The sequence below is a fragment of the Macrosteles quadrilineatus genome, unplaced genomic scaffold (assembly GCF_028750875.1).
Source record: "Macrosteles quadrilineatus isolate MER2022 unplaced genomic scaffold, UCM_ALF_1.0 Scaffold_1__1_contigs__length_201487025, whole genome shotgun sequence".
Classification (NCBI taxonomy): domain Eukaryota; kingdom Metazoa; phylum Arthropoda; class Insecta; order Hemiptera; family Cicadellidae; genus Macrosteles; species Macrosteles quadrilineatus.
Window position 1 is genome coordinate 90,641,881 of NW_026542594.1, and position 18,236 is coordinate 90,660,116.

Below are 18,236 nucleotides of genomic sequence, written 5' to 3' on the forward strand. Positions count from 1 at the left end.
GTGTTATAGAATTGAATTGAATACAATCTAAAATAGATAATCGATGATTTATCTATGCTATTGATTAGATCGATTAACTATAAACCGGTTGAATCGCATATGACGGTTTGGCCATAATATGTAATGAACGTTTTTTGCCAAATTTTGATGTTCTTTTCATGTTTTTAGTTAAATTTCCATTGTTATGCTAACTTTTTGCTTTACCCTAAAATTACCCTAAATCTACCATTACCCTAAACTTTACCCTAAGACTAGTAAATTACCCTAAAAAAGGGTAATTACCCTAAAAGTGGCAACACTGCCTCTACTCCACCCAAATTTCACCCTTCCTTCGTCTCGTTTCTTGTTCTGTTCTGCGTTTCCTCTTCTTCTCTTCTAGATCTGCTGCTGCTCTAGCTGAGCTCTAGTCTAGTAAGTTTGAGGTTGGATTTTGGAGAATTTATTGTTTGTCAATTTCAATTGTCAAATTGTCATACAAATTCGTATTTTAGGTGTGTATTTTCAATTTAGGCCTAAGTTACAACCACTACTACAGTTTAAAGAACCATTTTTGTCATTACAAAATTGAAAGGTGTAACTTATTGACATGGACATGGTCATTAGAATATTAACGTTTCAAGCAAATTCAAATTAGTTTCTGGTAGCCTATAAAATAAATTGGGGGTACAGTTTCCTGGGCTTCGCTAATATCGATTGAAACTATCAAATTGAAAATATTGATTAATAATCGATATTTAAAATATACCCTATCTATTTTAAAATTAAACTGCACTTTATGCCTTACGTCCTACACTATAATTCGAATAAATATATCGATCGATAAATCGATTATTTCATTCAATATATCAAGTTTGGTTAGTAAAGTTAACCTAACCTAACTTAGCTAACCGAATAAATCGATACATCAAATAAGCCTAGTCTATCCATTAGTTGCATAAACTTACTGCGCTTTTAGTTGGATTTTTAAACTCATAGAAAATTATGACTATTGACTATTAGTTTTAATATAACTTCCGCTACTAGACTATTGATCGATTTCGAGCAACAAGTGTACTAGTTTTTTTTTATTTTTTATAAGATGCTGACAAAGTATAAAGTTTTTCGTATGAAAGTTTTAGTTTACCATTTGAGTTTTTAGCATTTTATAGCATAGCCTATACGTATTTGATACTCTCAGCAGCTGGAGTAGTGTGATTTTTTCTTTGATTATTGTGGCTTTACGTGACAGGTGGAGGTGGATGGCCATAACTTACAAGGTTACATGGTACACATTAAATTCATAATGATTTGCCTATTTCGGTAGACTGGCCTTTTTCACAGGCCTACGCTTCATTGCTCTTTAAAATTTCAAGAGATCTATTGTTCAAGGCGTCAATGGGCAACTAACCTAAGTTTATCGCCATTCTACCGCATTATAACCCACACTACAGGGCCCGGATTTTGTAGGTAGCAAATACGCAACTAACCTACCGCCAGGGCAACGGCCATCAAATCATTTTTATGTGTGATAATAAACCTTGTAGGTTAGTCTAAACTTAGTTGATACTACTAACAAAATAACTTAGCCATCTTAAAGACATCAAGTAATTAAGTAGGCCCATTTTATTGGTCGTTGAATAATCACTGATTACTATAGACTTCGTCTGAGACACATTAACTCACTGTATATAGGCTACTTGATCAATAGCGATATAAGCCTATTATCACAGTCACATTTTTTATGCATAGCCTATCAAATATATAGGCTCTATCACAGATGTTAAAATAAATAATAAGTATATAGCCTAGTTGTGCAGTTAAATAGATCAGGGGTAATAGTACATATTGTTGTAATTATGTAGTTCTACTTCATCAAATCCATTTCAATGCATCAAGCAAAAGAACTGTAACCCCATGAATAGCCTAGGCTAGTCTAATAATATTTTAAGACATTTTTATTTTATGACATTAAAAAAATTAGGCTACACTAAGCTAATGAAATCTTCCCATAAACTTAGCCTACTCGGCTTTTAATTTTTGCTTCGATTTTGACTGCCCTACCCGTCAATGAGGTTAAGGGTATAAGTTAGGCCTAACCTATACAAAATCCTGCCTTAATCTGAATGGGAAAACATTATTATTTGCAGATGATACAACGATGCTGTCCAGAACCTTTAGGATTATTACAGTTGTGTGGCATTTGGATCATTGCCGGCCAATCTTAAAGGATCTTAAGCTACGTTTCCATTCCTGCAAATTTGTGCCGGCACAAATCTCCAAATTTGTAGGAATGGAAACATCCTGGCTCAAGTCGCGGCACAAATTTGTGCCCGCCGACTGCGCGACAAAACATGTGCCCGAGCCGTGGGCACATGTGCCTGCAACTCGCGCATGCGCAGGTCCTCCAAACTACCGCATGCTCATAAATGACAGGTAATCATAACCTCAAATTTCGTTGAGTCCGTTGGAGGAAATTTTCGAAGCCACTTTGTACGCGCAAATCTCTTATCAATTGATTAAATGCACCTTCCAATGCTCTTTTAGCCAAAAAACTTCTTATCCACTATCTAGGTAGTTTTCTTCTAAGTTCATTGTATGCACCAGCCATAAATAAAAAAGCAGAGGCTGTTATGTCATCCATGGTGATTTGTAGAACACAATATAATCAAAATCAGCCACCGAACCTCACCACATCACAATAAAAGAGAACACTGCCTTGTCTGCCAGTTGTAGTCGCGGGACTTGTGCCTGGAATGGAAACGGCATGACAAACTACGTGCGACATGTGCCTCGACTTGTGCCTGCGACTTGTAGGAATGGAAATGTAGCTTAAGGGTACTCACGGGTAGTGCTTGATATCCTGACCCTAGAAAAGATGACGTGCAGTCAGTGGTGGATCGAGAACAGTCACAAGGGGGTGGGGGGGGGGACCAGGGTGTCTGAGTGGTTCGGGGGTACCCCCTCCCTCCCCAAAAATTTGTTTAAACTAAGTCTTCAAAAATGGCAGTTTTATACCATTTCTTTGTCCTAAGTTAGTGTGACAAATTATTTTACACAATTTGTATGCACTACTACATGCAGTCAAAAATATATGACATATATTTCCAAACTGCGACTGCCCCCCCCCCCCTCTGGATCCGCCACTGGGGTGCAGGAGTACTATACCAGAAGAGCACAAAATATAGACTTTTCCTGCTGTTGTCTCAAACGTACCTAGAATAGCTATCCTCGTTCTACTATTAACTACAACTCATAACTGCCTACTCATTTGCAGGAGATGGATGCACCCTCCTTCAGAAGGCGCTGAAAGGAATACTAATTATAGGCCGCTGTACTCCGTAAAAGAACTTAAGGAAGAGCACCTAGTGAGATAAGTGTATGTCTGCCATATCATCCCTTAAACAGCCAGGTTTTTGAAGGTATAGTTTATTGTAAATATTATATATAGAGTTATTTATTAAATCAGTTAATAATTTACTAACTTCTGTGCCCGTGCTTCGCAACGGGAAGATGAACTATACCGCCTAATCCAAACAGTTGATAAGTAGTCCGAATTTATGAACAAAAGCCACCAAATGTTGGCCTACTGTAAAAAAACAATTATGACCAACATTGTAATTGCCCTACTGTTTACGTTAAAATAAATCAATAACATAATATTCATTTTCATATTTGAGTTGTTTTGTCTCAAGATCAATGAACCAACTATAAAAGGTATAAAATTACCTCAGTACTGCCAGATTGATCCTGTTTAGTCCTTATAGATTACGGGTTTTAAGGACTTAAGTCCTCATCATGAGATCTTGTACAAGAACATTTAACACTGTAACTTCGAAAGGGTCATCAGGAGTTTAAATGTGAAACACGGACATATAGGCTACTATTTACAGTCATAGAAGTTTTATGAACAAAACGAGTAGGCTTACTGACAAAAACTTACAATGTCCAACCCCAACCTCGTGCGCACAGTTGCAGATGAGGGTCATGAATGCGATGCGGAAGATGGTTGGGCAGTGGACTTTGTACAGCTCGGCTCCTTGTTCATCAGCTGTTCTTGTTTTTTTATTAGAGTATCATACAGAGCGTTAGACTGTAAACTGATTTTGTCGTTTATTAATGTGTTAGCTTGAATTTTGATTGTTTTATAAATTTCAAATTCTTCTAAAGCATCCATTCCTGTATATTGCTTTTACAATCAAAATAAACTACGCCATGGCTCAGTTCCCAGGTACTTATTTCAATTCAGGAAATTAAAGCCTTTACAACTATTATTCAACAAAAACTTCTTTGCACTAACTTGATCAGGGAAATATAGGCCTAGACAAAATATAAAAGGTTTAATTTACCTGTTGCTGATCCTGTTAAAACTGTTAACAGGGGCAGGCCAAGACCATAAAGCACTTCATCCAAAAATAAAATTATTGCGCACCCCGTACAGTTGTTTTCTTGAAGTTACAAGTTCAGGCGTCCGATAAAAGCCTGTAGCTTCCCAATGGGACGATGTCGAAGTTGGACAACGTTAAACGTGGACTACGTTAAAAGCAGACACCGCCTCAATCAGACAACGATAAAAGCAGACAACGACGAACACGGACACATTCAAATGTGTCCAAGCTTAACGTTTCACGCAAACGACGAACCTGGACACGTTTATAAGTTGTCCAGGGGTGGCGTTGCACGACACGACGAATCTGGACACATTCAAATGTGTCCAAGTTTAACGTTGCACGCAAACGACAACCCTGGAAACTTAATCTGTCCAACTTTAACGTTGTCCGCGTGTGTCGTTGTCCAAGTTCGGCGCGGTCCCTTCCCAATTAGATCCTCCTCAGGAAGATATCTACCTCTTGCCACATTAACAAGAGTTAATGTGGCAAGAGGTTAACATGTGTCTTTAACAAGCAATGAAAGCCCCTCAAAGATCGAGTTTGTGTCGCACGTTTGTAGGCGGAATAAACCAATGAAAAACTTTTAGTTAAGGGTACCTATGGTAATTTATTGTAAAATAAGACCTTTTTATTTGAAACTACCAACTACACCAACCCGCATAATTTGGTACCCCTGAGTATTTTAAAATTGTGACTTTCTTTACCAAGATTAAAATGTTTGTTCCAGGAAGAAAGATGTAGCCCCAGCTCTGGACAAAAATATTATGGAGAAGGTTGGCCGCTGTACAGGGCAGCTATAGTTATTATTATATGTTGCCTTTTATTGTTATGTACTGTTTTTATACTTTACCAATAAAACTTATATTTATCTAGAGCAGTTAATTTTGTTAAAATTCTTACCAGTAAACCTCTCTGTAATTTGTAAAGAAAACATGTAAAAATGATTATATATTTTATTTTGATCTTCTAACTATTTTGACAGTTTTATAGATAAAATATTCTTTTTTTATATATATTTTTTTATTGTTCTTGTTCGTACATGTCTCAGATAACTATACATAAAGATAAAATGATATTTATATTTATATTATATATGCGAGTGCCAATCTTAAGAAGCAATGTTAATATATAGCTAGTAAAATAAAATAATGTTGGTGTTTAATGACTAATGATTGTACTGTAAAAATGAAATAAGTAATTCAAAAGTTGAAACAAAAACTTTATTTAGCCAACCCAATAAAATCACTCAAGAATTTTCCTCTGAATAAATGTTTGAACTTCATAGTCTAGAGGTGTTAGGTTAATGTCTAGAGGTGTTAGCTTAATGAGACATAAGACTGCTTAAGGGTGTTGCTCAACGTGTAATGAACAAAATTAAATTAAGAAAAACAACAAAAGTAAAGCAAAAGAAAACTTTCAAATCAAATCAAATCGTCTTTATTTCATATTGTACATAAATCAGTACATGGAAAGGCCTCAAATACTATATCTAAAACTTGACATAAAGAAATCAAGTCTAATAGAAATAAAAAACACTAATTTAACATGTATTCTTCTGAAGAGTATAGAGGTAGTGACAACAAGTGGTACTTCAAATGTTTTTTTTAAATTTGAAAAAATTATTTTCTTTCTTAATGTGATCAGGAAGTTTATTATAGAATTTACCTCCAGCATAGGTAGTTTTCTTTTCATATAGACTTAGACTATGGGCAGGTGCTGCAATAGTACCCCTATTTCTTGTATTGTAGGAGTGGCATTCACCTAATAGAGGTAAGTCTGCAAAATTTTGTCTACAATATAAAATTACTTCATATATATACATGCTGTATACAGTCATAATTCCAATTTTTTTGAATTCCTCTTTGACGGTCTCTCTCCATTTAATATCCAATATGATTCTCAATGCTCGTTTTTGTAAAATTAAAAGCCTATCCAAATTTATTTTACTTGTAGCTCCGTAGATGCAGATACCAAAATTTATATTTGAATGAATATAAGCAAAATATATCATTTTTAGTGTTTTAAGATCACAAAGATTAGATAATTTATACAAACTATTTCAACCCATTACAGAATGGCAGGCATTTTTATTTTCATCAGCCTGATGAACCCCATGAAAAATATACACACATATCCCCAATTAAAGTTTTTCATTGGTTTTACCAGTGGAACTAAACTCATTATTAATCAAACAAGAAACTAAAAGTTACTTTTTAGCCGGTATGACAATTTTACCCAAAACCCTAAAAGCATACAAACCAGATGTGACTTTTCTAGCTATCTGTTCAATATGTCAATCCCAACTTAAATTGTTACTCATTATCAAACCTAAAAATTTGGTGTTAGTTATTGGAGATATTTTATTTTTATTTATAGTAATTGAGATGGGATTTAATTTATTATTTTTGTTGTTGTGGCGCTGATTGGCATTAAATTTGTTTTTGAAATATTGAGCAATAGTTGATCACTAAAGAAGTTATTTATATCACTTAGATTATTGCTAATAGATTGTTCTATTTCTACGGCAGATTTGCCACTTATTTTCAAATTGGCGTCATCTGCATAGATGCAAATTTTGTTTCCCTTATTACCAGAAATTACTTGAGGTAATCCATTTATATATATTAAAAATAAAAGTGGTCCCAAAATTGAGCCTTGGGGCACCCCATGGTGAATTAGTTTCATCTCTGATTTTTGTATAACTAAATTATTTTGATTATTGTAAACTAGCTCAACATATTGTTTTCTGGTTGTTAAATAACTTTTTAGCCAGGATAACATAGGTTCTTTAATTTTCAGTTTTGCCAATTTATTAATAAGTAAAGAATGTGAGACACTGTCAAAAGCCTTTGTTACATCCAAGAAAACTCCTACAACCTTTTCTCCCTCATCAATTGAATTTATTACAGATTCTATGAACTCAACCGCTGCAGTTACAGCAGACCGCCCTTTTCTGAAACCATGCTGCTCTTTGTCAATTATATTATTTTTTTCCAAAAAGGTTATTAATCTATTATACATTGCTTTTTCATAAATCTTAGAGATAACTGGTAGCAGCGACAATGGTCTATAGTTTGACATAATTGATTCATCTCCTTTCTTGAAAAGAGGCTTAATTTTGGAAATGTTGAGTTTATCTGGAAAAATGCCACTAATAAAAGAGGAATTTATTAAATGTGCTAAAGGTTTTATTAAATATTTCTTAACATATTTAACTAAAGGCATTGGGATTTCATCATAGCCGGATGAATGCTTATTATTTAAAGAAGTTATTATTTTGTCTATTTCTTTGTCGCTGACAGGTACACATTTAAAGTATGTCAAGTCAGGGGAAAAGTCGGTTTTAGCATTATTTAAGTTGGCAGTTTCATTTAATTTAGGTATCACATCACGATCTACAATGTTAATGAAATAATCATTGAACAAATTGCAAATTTTGTTAGGACTAGATATAATAATTAAGTCAATAGCCCAAAAGTAAACACATCCGATTTATTGTGCATCCTATGTTCAATTGTGTTTTGGATTTTGTCACATAACCTGAAAACCAGTCAAACGGTTACATGGAAATTGTGGGAAATTTCGCTCTACAAGTGCCTGCTGCATCCCTGCATTTATCCCACTGAGCTAGATTTATCCAACAGTGTTGTCATATTGAGGGAGTAACACTAAATTCAGGGGCGTAATCTCGCTGAATAAAATTAAAAGTCTGCAGCAACACCTATTTCAAATTTTAAAGACAGCTTTGTCTGGAGCTCCGTTTTTATATATTCTACTACTGTATTTAACTTATGGATTTTATTTTGTACCTTTCATATGTGTTATAGTTAGCTAATAATCTTAACATATAAAAGTAAAAGCCCTCACTCAATGATTCATTACTAATCCAACTTCCAGACTAGCTAGAACGTTGAAATTTGGTGTACTGATTCTTCAGGCATTAAATAGGAAAACTAAGTAGTTTTTATCCTGATCTGACTTTTGGGTTCCACCCAAGTGGTTCTGGAGTTTCCTTAACCTTATAAGTATCTATATTATTAAAAGACTTTGTTGGATTTTGTGTGCAGCAAATTGACCCATAAGTTTGAATGTTTATAGGCATATTGGGTATCCATATATTAAATATAGATACCCAATATATTTAATAGGCAAACACGAATTTTGTGACTTATCCGTTTTGAAGCTGCTATATCCGATCACCACGTAGATAAATGCTTTCCATTGACCTACCTTTATATTGATTGGCATATCACTGACAAATGATCACTATAATGTATCTCAAAACATATATAAGACCTAAAATAATAAAATTTTGCATTGGGACCATGTAGGCTATATGGTGTAGATGTAAAAAGTTGGGGGTTTTGCAAAGTTCTAAATTCAAGGGTGGTGTAGGGGATTAAATCTATTTCAGAAGAAATTCGAGTATGTAAGATATTATATTTTGGTCTGTAACTTATAAGCTACAATGCTTGGATCTTAAATCTTATGGAAGATCGGTAGTGTAGAATTAAATTATCCACAACTTTTGTATTTCAAGAGTGTTTTTCTATCTCAAACATATTTTGAGTAAAATAGGTTTACATTCAAAACTGTGAAATTTTGCTTGTTCCGCCACCTAAAAACTAGTCAGTGTCCGTACGTTTAACCATGTGATTACCAATCTTTTATTTTAATAAATAGCATTATTTATTATATAATATAATGCATAAATCAATAAAAGCTGTTAAAAACCTATCAAGTGTACTACCGCAAGTATAGCTACCGACATTATTACATTTTAGGAGCTTGCTCCCGTAAACATTTGAAATCTTCTATTCTAAAGCTTCAATTCAGTATAGGTTGTTATCATTAACCGGAACTGCTACACAATTTGTTGCAAAACGGTGATAGTTTTCGTTAAACGTTAATAGAGTCAATCTTCTTATATTTAAAAATAAATTTAACCGATTTTCATTATTGAGGTCTCAAATTGAAGGTGTGCACAGATTTCACTCTAAGCATCGGCATATATATTGATCTACTGTATTATACTCGTCCAAAAAACATATATTTGACTTTTTCGAATTCTTACTTCAATTTAAGATGCATTTCACCAGTTATAATTATATAATCCTTCATATTTTGGTCTAAGAACCTTCAGTGAAATGCCGGCTTTCATTTAAGCTATTAATTAGTTATCCAAATCGGACGGGACGGACTACAAGCAATTGCAATGTGAACAACCAACATATAAATTATTTTTTTATAAGGGTTTTCTATGATTAAAAATCAATAGGTCCACTATTGTTTATGTTTTTTTCATGTTTTTGACGCAAAATAGTAAGTTAATTAAAGGTTTTAATTTGAGCTATTTATCGTTTGAATCAGTTAAGATCAAGATACTCAATAAAAATTTATAAATTTGATTATTGCTCGAATATGATTTTCATTTCAACGTTGTAGAGTAGCATGGGCCCTCTAGTAATTATTAAATGTACAGAAGGGACAACAAAATTCAAGAATAATATCAAATCAAGAGCATGCCGAGACAGTAACGGGGAACATCATATATACAGTATATCACTAAATAAATAATGTTTTTGTGTTACTTTTAATCATACTTTAGACTATCTGAAATACTTTTCAATAAAGTTAGAGAAAACTAACTGTACCATTGGAAAATTTTGCTTGGAGTATGATTATGAATGAAAGGAGATATGAATACTTTAGTATTTTTGGTAAAAACATCATTCAGTTGTTCCAGAGAGGGTAGTTCCGTTCCGTAGCGAAGTCAGTGACAACTTCAGCAGGCTTATAGTAAAGAATAAAAGACGAAAAAGTATGTCGGGCGATGCCAACGGCAACAGCTAGTTAATTAATAAAATCTGACCCGTTAATACTGTAGATTTAGTTACAAGAGAAAGTAGCCTAGCAGTGACCCAGGGGCATGGAGAGGAACAGGTTCGCAAGATGATGGACTTAAATATCGTATTTTGTTATTTACAGTATTTCACCTAAGAAAAGTTCTAACTAGATATTTTATACATATAATTTCCTTCGGCATTTATACTGCCTACTTTGTAGCCGTTAATATCGGAATTACCCACATTACCCTTGTATGGGAATGTTTATTGCTCCAGACTTTTGGGTTGGCAGCACTGTTCACCCCATAACAACTACTCCCTCCCCCAGAAACCTTGCAGCCAATGAGAGCAGTCGATGCCCCCACCACAAGAGCAAGAGGGCGTTTTTTACCTCACCAAATTGAAAAGTAACCAACCTGACCGATTTCAATATCGGGCAGGTAGGTCCCTTCACCAGTTTGAAAGGTTACCTACTTGAAGGGATCCCATCAGCCCGCAACGTTATCTACTGCGCCACCTATATACTGTAGGCCGATGGCTCTAAACAGTATCGTTGCGGTATTGGTGTTCCCTCAAAGTGACGTCAGCAGTTAGTGACATCAAACGGTACCTGAGAAATCTTCCGTGTGCCGTTTCGGCGTTCGCAGAGGCATCCACAACATTGAGCGGAGTCATCAAGGGTTTATATTATATTGTTTTTGTCATACTGCAGTAAAAACAATAGTTTTAATGCATGCGTTGAGGGTCTAAAGTAGCATTTTTACTCTTTAGGGAGTATAAATTGTTTTTAGCCTCTATTTAAATATTTTTGATGCTACAGTATAATATGATTCTGTTAGGCCCGGTTTCCCCAACTCATTTAAACTTAGTTTTAAGTTAAACGGCGATTTAAACTTAGTTTAACTTTGATTTGTGTTTCCCCAAATTTAAACTAGTTATTAATCTAAGTTCAAACTAAACCACCTCTTGACTTGGTTTAACTACTGGGGATAAAATAAACTGAGTTCAAATTAGTAAATTACAACAGTAACATAACCTCAAATCAAAACAAATAGTAGGTGTTAAAACAATAATAATTTAAGCAACTACGAATTCATTTGGACGAAATTAGGCTTGGTTTAGGGGTAGCTTTAAGTTAAGTTTTATTTATATTTTGATTGATTGTTTATTAAGTTCTTTTTTTAGTAAATTAGATTTTATTTCAAGTTAGGCTACTACTAATTAATTGCAGGTAACTTATTTACCCCCTCAAACGGAAGAGTTAATAGACATTTCCGAAGAAGTAGAAGATGAAGATTATGACACTTTAGTACCTAGAACAAGAGGGCCTACTAAAATAAGGGACAGAATTGACCATTTCAATAAATGGAATGAATCTGAATTTGACAACAACTTATAATAACTTGATAACATAACCTTAAACAGTTATGTTATTCTAGCTGCATTCGCACATTGCTGTCTGCTCTACTGAGTTGTAGCTGTAGCGTAGCGCTGTGGTGGTTGTTGTAGGAAACACTAGCCCAAAGCCCACCGAAAATTCCTTACAAATACACATTCAGGATTGCCAACCGCTCGAATTGCCGTTTATCTTAAACGAAGCCAGTAAAATGTTGGAGAAACCGAACACACATTTTAAACGGAGTTTAAAAATAAACTAGTTTATTATAAACGTAGTTTAGGTTAGGGTTCACTTACTCTACGAATCATTGACACAATGAGCCTCCAAATATGTAATTCTTAAAACACATGGCTCACTTACTCTACAAATCATAGTCTATACGAGCTTCGTAAATAATATTGAAGGTTCACTTGCACTACAGGCTCGTATACTATACGAGCCGATCAAAAATATTAAATAAATGAAGAGGGTTCACTTACTCTACAGATCATTGTGCCTATGAGCCAAGCGTATGAATTCTTGAATAATTCAGGAATAAGCTCGTATAGTATACGAGCCAAAATACTGAATTTAAATAAATTACAGGAGTAGGCTCGTATAGTATACGAGCCTATTTCATGATAACTATTACACAAATAGAAGACGGTTCACTTACTCTACAGTTCATTGGCACAATGATCTGTAGAGTAAGTGAACCCTCTACAAATATTAGAAGGCTCACTTACTCTACGGTTCATTTAGCTACTCGTCGCGCGGTTTGCAGCGCATCGTTGCAGGCGTAATGAAATGAAATGAAATGAAATGAAATGAAATGAAATGATTTATTGTCGTTAAAACTATGTACAAAGTTCATGACAATCGTCAAAATAAAAACAAAACAATCAAGATGGCTCTGGCAACTAAAATATCTAAAACTCTAAACCAAAGTACTCTTCATGTTTATACAGGCAAGCCTGGGTTAGAGTAGTTTTTATAGCATGTTTGAATTTTAAAACACACAGGTTTTTGATGGATGCAGGCAAGAAATTGTACATTTTAACACCTTGGTACTCAAAACTATTTTGAGTGGCTGTATACTTATGCCTTAGTGTAGACAGATTATCTTTTGATCTAGTACAGTAGTTGTGCACATCAGATATCTTTTCAAAGTGAGAAATGTTTTCTTTTACATATAACAAACTTGCCAAAACATACAAAGATGGAAATGTGAGAATGTTAAGACCCACAAAAAGGGGCTTACAATGTGTTCTTCTATTCACACTACAAATTAACCTCACCGCCTTCTTTTGTAAAGTAAAGAGCAACCTGTTAGCATAAAAACTGTTGGCCCACAGTGAGGTACCATAGGACAAATAGCTATGAATGTGGCCATAATATATACAAATAAGGACATCAACTGAAACAGTGGATCTAAGTGCTCTTATCATAAATATGCCTTTTACAATCTTAGAAGCTACAAAATCTACATGTGAAAACCACTTCAAGTTTGACTGCAAGTGAAAACCCAAAAACTTCAGAGTGTTTACATCATTACCATTACTGCTAAGACTAATAGTTAGGTCTTGAGTCTTATCAGCATTAAGACATAACTTGTTTGCATTACACCAGTCATTAATAACAGCAGATTTTGTATCCAATGTATCTGAAACGTCATTCAAAGAGTTACCCCGTACACACAAGGCCAAGTCATCAGCAAAAAGAAAGCTTTTTACAGATAAGTCATTAATATTACAAGGTAAGTCATTTATATACAGTATAAACAGGGTAGGGCCCAATATAGAGCCTTGGGGCACTCCGTGGGGCACTCGAACAGGGCTAGAATAAGTGCCATTTAGATAGACTTTTTGACATCTGTCACTTAGATAAGATTGAAAGAACTTAACCAAAACTGCATCAAGGTTATAGCAAGAAAGCTTATCCACAAGGAGATCATGAGCCACTGTGTCAAAGGCCTTAGACATGTCGTACGATCTAAACACTATGCCACTTTTGGCCTCTAAACTTTGAAAGCAATTTGATATCAGTGCCTGGGTTGCTTGGACAGTGCTGTGTTTGGGCCTAAAGCCAAACTGACTACTTGCTAAAAGGTTACTATCCTCAAGATACTGAGAAAATCTACGATGTACGAGATGTTCCAAGACCTTCGACACTGCAGGGATAATAGATATAGGCCTATAGTTAGCAATAACATTTTTAGGCCCCTTTTTATGGACTGGTATAACCTTAGAAATCTTGAACTTGTTTGGGTAGCAACCTTGTGTTATACAGAGATTAAATAGGTATGTCAAAACTTCACTTATGTAACTAGAAGCTAACTTCAAGATGGGGACATTAATTCCGTAAATATCTAAACAAGAGCTATTGTTAAGACTGTTGATGGCTGCATACACCTCTTCTACAGTAAATAGTTCAAGCCTAAAAGCATTGTTGTCCTCAATAGTCGGAAGAACGTTGCAAGATGTCAAATTACTTAGATATTGCTCAGGACCATTAGAAGAGGCGGGAACATTACTTCTCAGGTTTTCAACACAGTCGACAAAGTAAGAGTTCAGTCCATCGGCAGTTAGGCAGTCAGGAATAGACAAAGGCTTACTGTTACAGTTGCTTAATTCATTAATGATTGACCAGGATGTTTTAGAAATATTACTAGAGTTTTGCAATAAACTGTTGTTATGGTCAAGTTTGGCTTTCTTGATTTCTTTGCGGTACTGCAACTTTAATGAGTTGTACTTAGTTTAATTTCAGCAGTCCTGCATTACAAAACAAAAAAATATAGCCGGTCCAGCTCATTTTTCATTTTTACAAGTCCTTGATGATACCACCTTTTGTTAGGTTTGTTGTTAGAACCGACAGTTTTCAAAGGAATCGAACTATTAAGGCCCACAACAGTTTGTCAAAAAAACACTTTGAATTTAGCATTTAAGTCTAGGCTATGGTCATACAGTTCAAACCAATTCAACTGGCCAAGGTTAGATAAAAATGTTAAAGAATTCTGAGGATTTAATTTCCTAGTAACTTTTCTCGGTAAAGAAATTGGATTAGATTTAGAATATGACTCAATGTTCATTGACAGAAAGGCCGCATTATGATCTGAGACAGGAGTGTGTATAACTGAGGCTTCCCATCTATCTGGGTGTACTGAGGTCACAATATTGTCCAAGCAGGTACCTTTGTTTACACTTCCAGCTGCAACATTAGGCCTAGTGATTTCATTAATTGCAGTGTGAAGACCAAAACTAGATATTAGGTTTTTAAGTTCCCGGACTTCAATGCTGTCAGACAGGAAGTCTATGTTAAAATCACCTGTGCAAAAGAAGTCAAGTTTCACACCATGCATAGTTGAGAATACATCATGCAGTTTATCCAGAAATAAAGAAACATTACCTGAGGGTGGTCTGTAGAAGTTTACAATCACTGTTTTGTACTTAACGATGTACACCGCTGAGGCTTCAAACGTGAGTTCTTCCACTAATATACTCAAATTTAACTTATCGTAAATTATAAAGTCTAGGTTCTCTTTTACAAGTATATCAGACCCACCATGTTTAGACATTGATCTAGCAAAAGAGGTTGCAACTAAGTAGCCTCTTAGGCTTAAGCTATTAATATCATTTTGCGAGACCCAGTGTTCAGTCAAACAAATCACATCCACACTACTGTCATACCCAAGCAATCGTAGATAATCTAGTTTGTTGGTAATAGATTGAATATTCCACAGGAGGATGTTTAATTTTTTAGCTGACCTAGATAGTGTTTTATTAGATGACTGGGGCAAGCAAATGTTAGAGGAGTTCCCAATCGCTTTGTTATGCGAAGAGAGTTGTGTGTCAGAGTTATCTGACACTTCAGACTCTACGTTAAATCTACAGAGTCGGGGGGAGTTTCTAAAAAATTTTCCTGGTGCTTAACAGTGCTTGTTGCTTTTTTAGCAAACCTGAAGGCATTTATATATGCCCCAGTAGGCCAGAACTCAGGCAAATATATTTTGTCCCACAAGTGAGCAGGAACCCCTACCTTAAATGTTCGATAGCCTGGGAATCTGTTCCTCATTTGTGTGACTTTATAATCACCACTAATTTCATCACTTATATATTTATTAACTGTGTCACAGTCAACGTCTGTAGCCAGCCTTGAGATAAATAAATACCTGTATTTGTTGACAGTTTTTAGTTTGTTGCTAGTATTGGCAGAACCTGTGATAGAATTTTCGTTATTAAAATGTTGGTTTTCCAGAACTTTGTAATTGTTTGTACACCTTAAGACCATTAGTGTTAACTGCACTTGTACTTGTAGGCGTGTATGGTAAACCAATACCGCAGTTCTGCCGTTCTGCCTTACTTCTGCCGTTTACTAGTCTTGCAGCGTGAAAGAGAGCTTGTTATGTTAATGCATTGTTGAATTTTTAACTTGTGTACTCGTTGCTAGAAATCAAGCAATTATCAAGTACCGGTATTACAGGAGCTATTTTAAGAGTTATTACAGACTTAATTTTCAATTAATTAAAAAGACTCACGTAAAAGCTTATGCAACTAATGGAATTACTTAATGTGTTATGAACATTTATATATAATTAAAGTTGTAAATATTTTAAAATTGTTTAGAAGATTGCGTTTTTAGTGTTTTCTACAAACGTGTCTCAACTTATACACATAGACTGGTGGAGTGGTAATTTATATTTCTAATCATTTAACTTTTAATTATGAACGCTTTCAGTCACGTGAAGTTGAATTAATTAAACTGACATTAGTTTTAACCATAAATGATAAACCTTTTGTAATTAATTGACTTAATAGCTTTGTATAGAAACTATAAATATGATTTTTATTTTTTCCGCAATGATTTGCAACGTATTTTGAGTAATTGTAAAAACACAGCTATTATGTTAGGAGATATAAATTTATGCATTTTAGAACAAAATAACAGTGTCATTGATTATTTAAGTATAATGAACTCATTTGGTTTTGAGTCGTTTATAAATGAGCCAACTTGGGGGAGAGAAAATTGGGTAAAGTGTTTAGACCATATGTATTCATCAGAAGTAAGACTAATTTAATTTTTCATAGTAATTTAGAAAACTATGACTTTACTGATCATGCTGGAGTTAATGTAAATTGCGTAACAAGTTGTGATAGTGCTTTGAAAGAGGAGTTTGTCAAGGCTGTAGATCATTCAATTTTAAAAAGAAGGTTGGCTGAAGTGAGCTGGATGCCAGTGTTTGATTGTGAGGATGTTGATAAATCTCTAACAGTTTTTTTACGATATTTATAATAAATGTATTGAGCAATCAAGTTTTTTAAGGCCTATTAACAGTAAAAATAGGCATCGAACTCCATGGATATCGGACGCACTAATTAAAAAGATAAATGAAAAAAACAGACTTCACTCTCGATTGAAAAAGCACTATGACATACATTTGTTTAATAGGTATAAAGAACTCTCTAGAGAATGTTCTAATTTGAAAAGACGGGAAAAAATTAATTACTACTCATCTAAAATTGAAGCAGTAAAGGGTGACTCAAAGTCTTATTGGAATATATGCAAATCAATTATGAGAAAGTCAAAAAATGAACTAACATCCATTAATATAGATGATTAAATTGTACAGGTTGAGGGTAATGAAAAAATAGTTGCTGACTCATTCAATAACTATTTAACTGGTATGCCGGATAAGCTGATTAGAGAATTGTATGGGCCGGGATTCCCCGCCATGCCGGATATCGGTCTAGCGTGCAGCTCAAGGTTACGTTTATCTGAAATTACTGAGGTAGAATTAGAAAGTTTAATCTTAAGCAAACCAAATAAACAGTCTGTTGGCTTTGATGGTATTTCCATAAATACTATAAAAGAAAATGTTAAGATTTTTGTCCCAATATTACGTCACATTTTTAATTTATCTATAAAGCTGGGTTACTTCCTTCTAGTCTAAAAACAGCACTCATTGTTCCAGTATATAAGGCAGCTGATCCATTGCAAATGAATAATTACCGACCGATTTCACCTTTGCTAAGCTGTTAGAAACTTGTGTGAAAAGCCAATTAGTTAAATATTTTTCAGATAACAATTTATTTTCAAATAATCAATTTGGGTTCATGAAAGGTAAAAATACTGACCTAGCAGTTGAAATACATATAAGCGAGATAGTTGATCATGTTGATGAGCGTAAACCAACAATAGGAGTTTATCTTGACTTTACTAAGGCATTTGACTTAGTTAATCAAGACTTATTATTACATAAACTAAAGTTATATGGAATTCAGGGCAATAGTTTTAAGTGGTTTGAGACTTTTTTAAATGAAAGAAAACAGATGGTTAAAATAAAAAACGTTTACTCAGATGTATGTTCTCAAAGGCTTGGCGTCCCTCAAGGGGGAGTGCTTGGCCCAATTTTATTCACAATTTATATTAATGACATGTTATCAATGGATTTAAAATCGAAGATATATGCTTTTGATGATGATAAATCTTTAGTATGCAGTGCTAACAATTATGATTTACTGAGGATGAAAATTAATAATGATTTGGACGTAATATCAAATTGGGTGATAAGAAACAAATTAATCGTCAATACTTCTAAATCTAATGCAATGATATTTACTTACAAACCTCATTTGACAGAGTCGTTGA

At 34.3% G+C, this 18,236-nt stretch overlaps 1 long non-coding RNA gene across 1 annotated transcript; it reads left to right on the forward strand.

The window, feature by feature from the left end:
- The first annotated feature begins 399 nt into the window (after positions 1–399).
- On the forward strand, positions 400–5,218 carry LOC128983250 (uncharacterized). Its single transcript, XR_008489824.1, has 3 exons — positions 400–491; positions 3,254–3,398; positions 5,095–5,218. It is a non-coding gene; the product is annotated as an uncharacterized LOC128983250 (long non-coding RNA).
- The last annotated feature ends 13,018 nt before the right edge of the window (positions 5,219–18,236 follow it).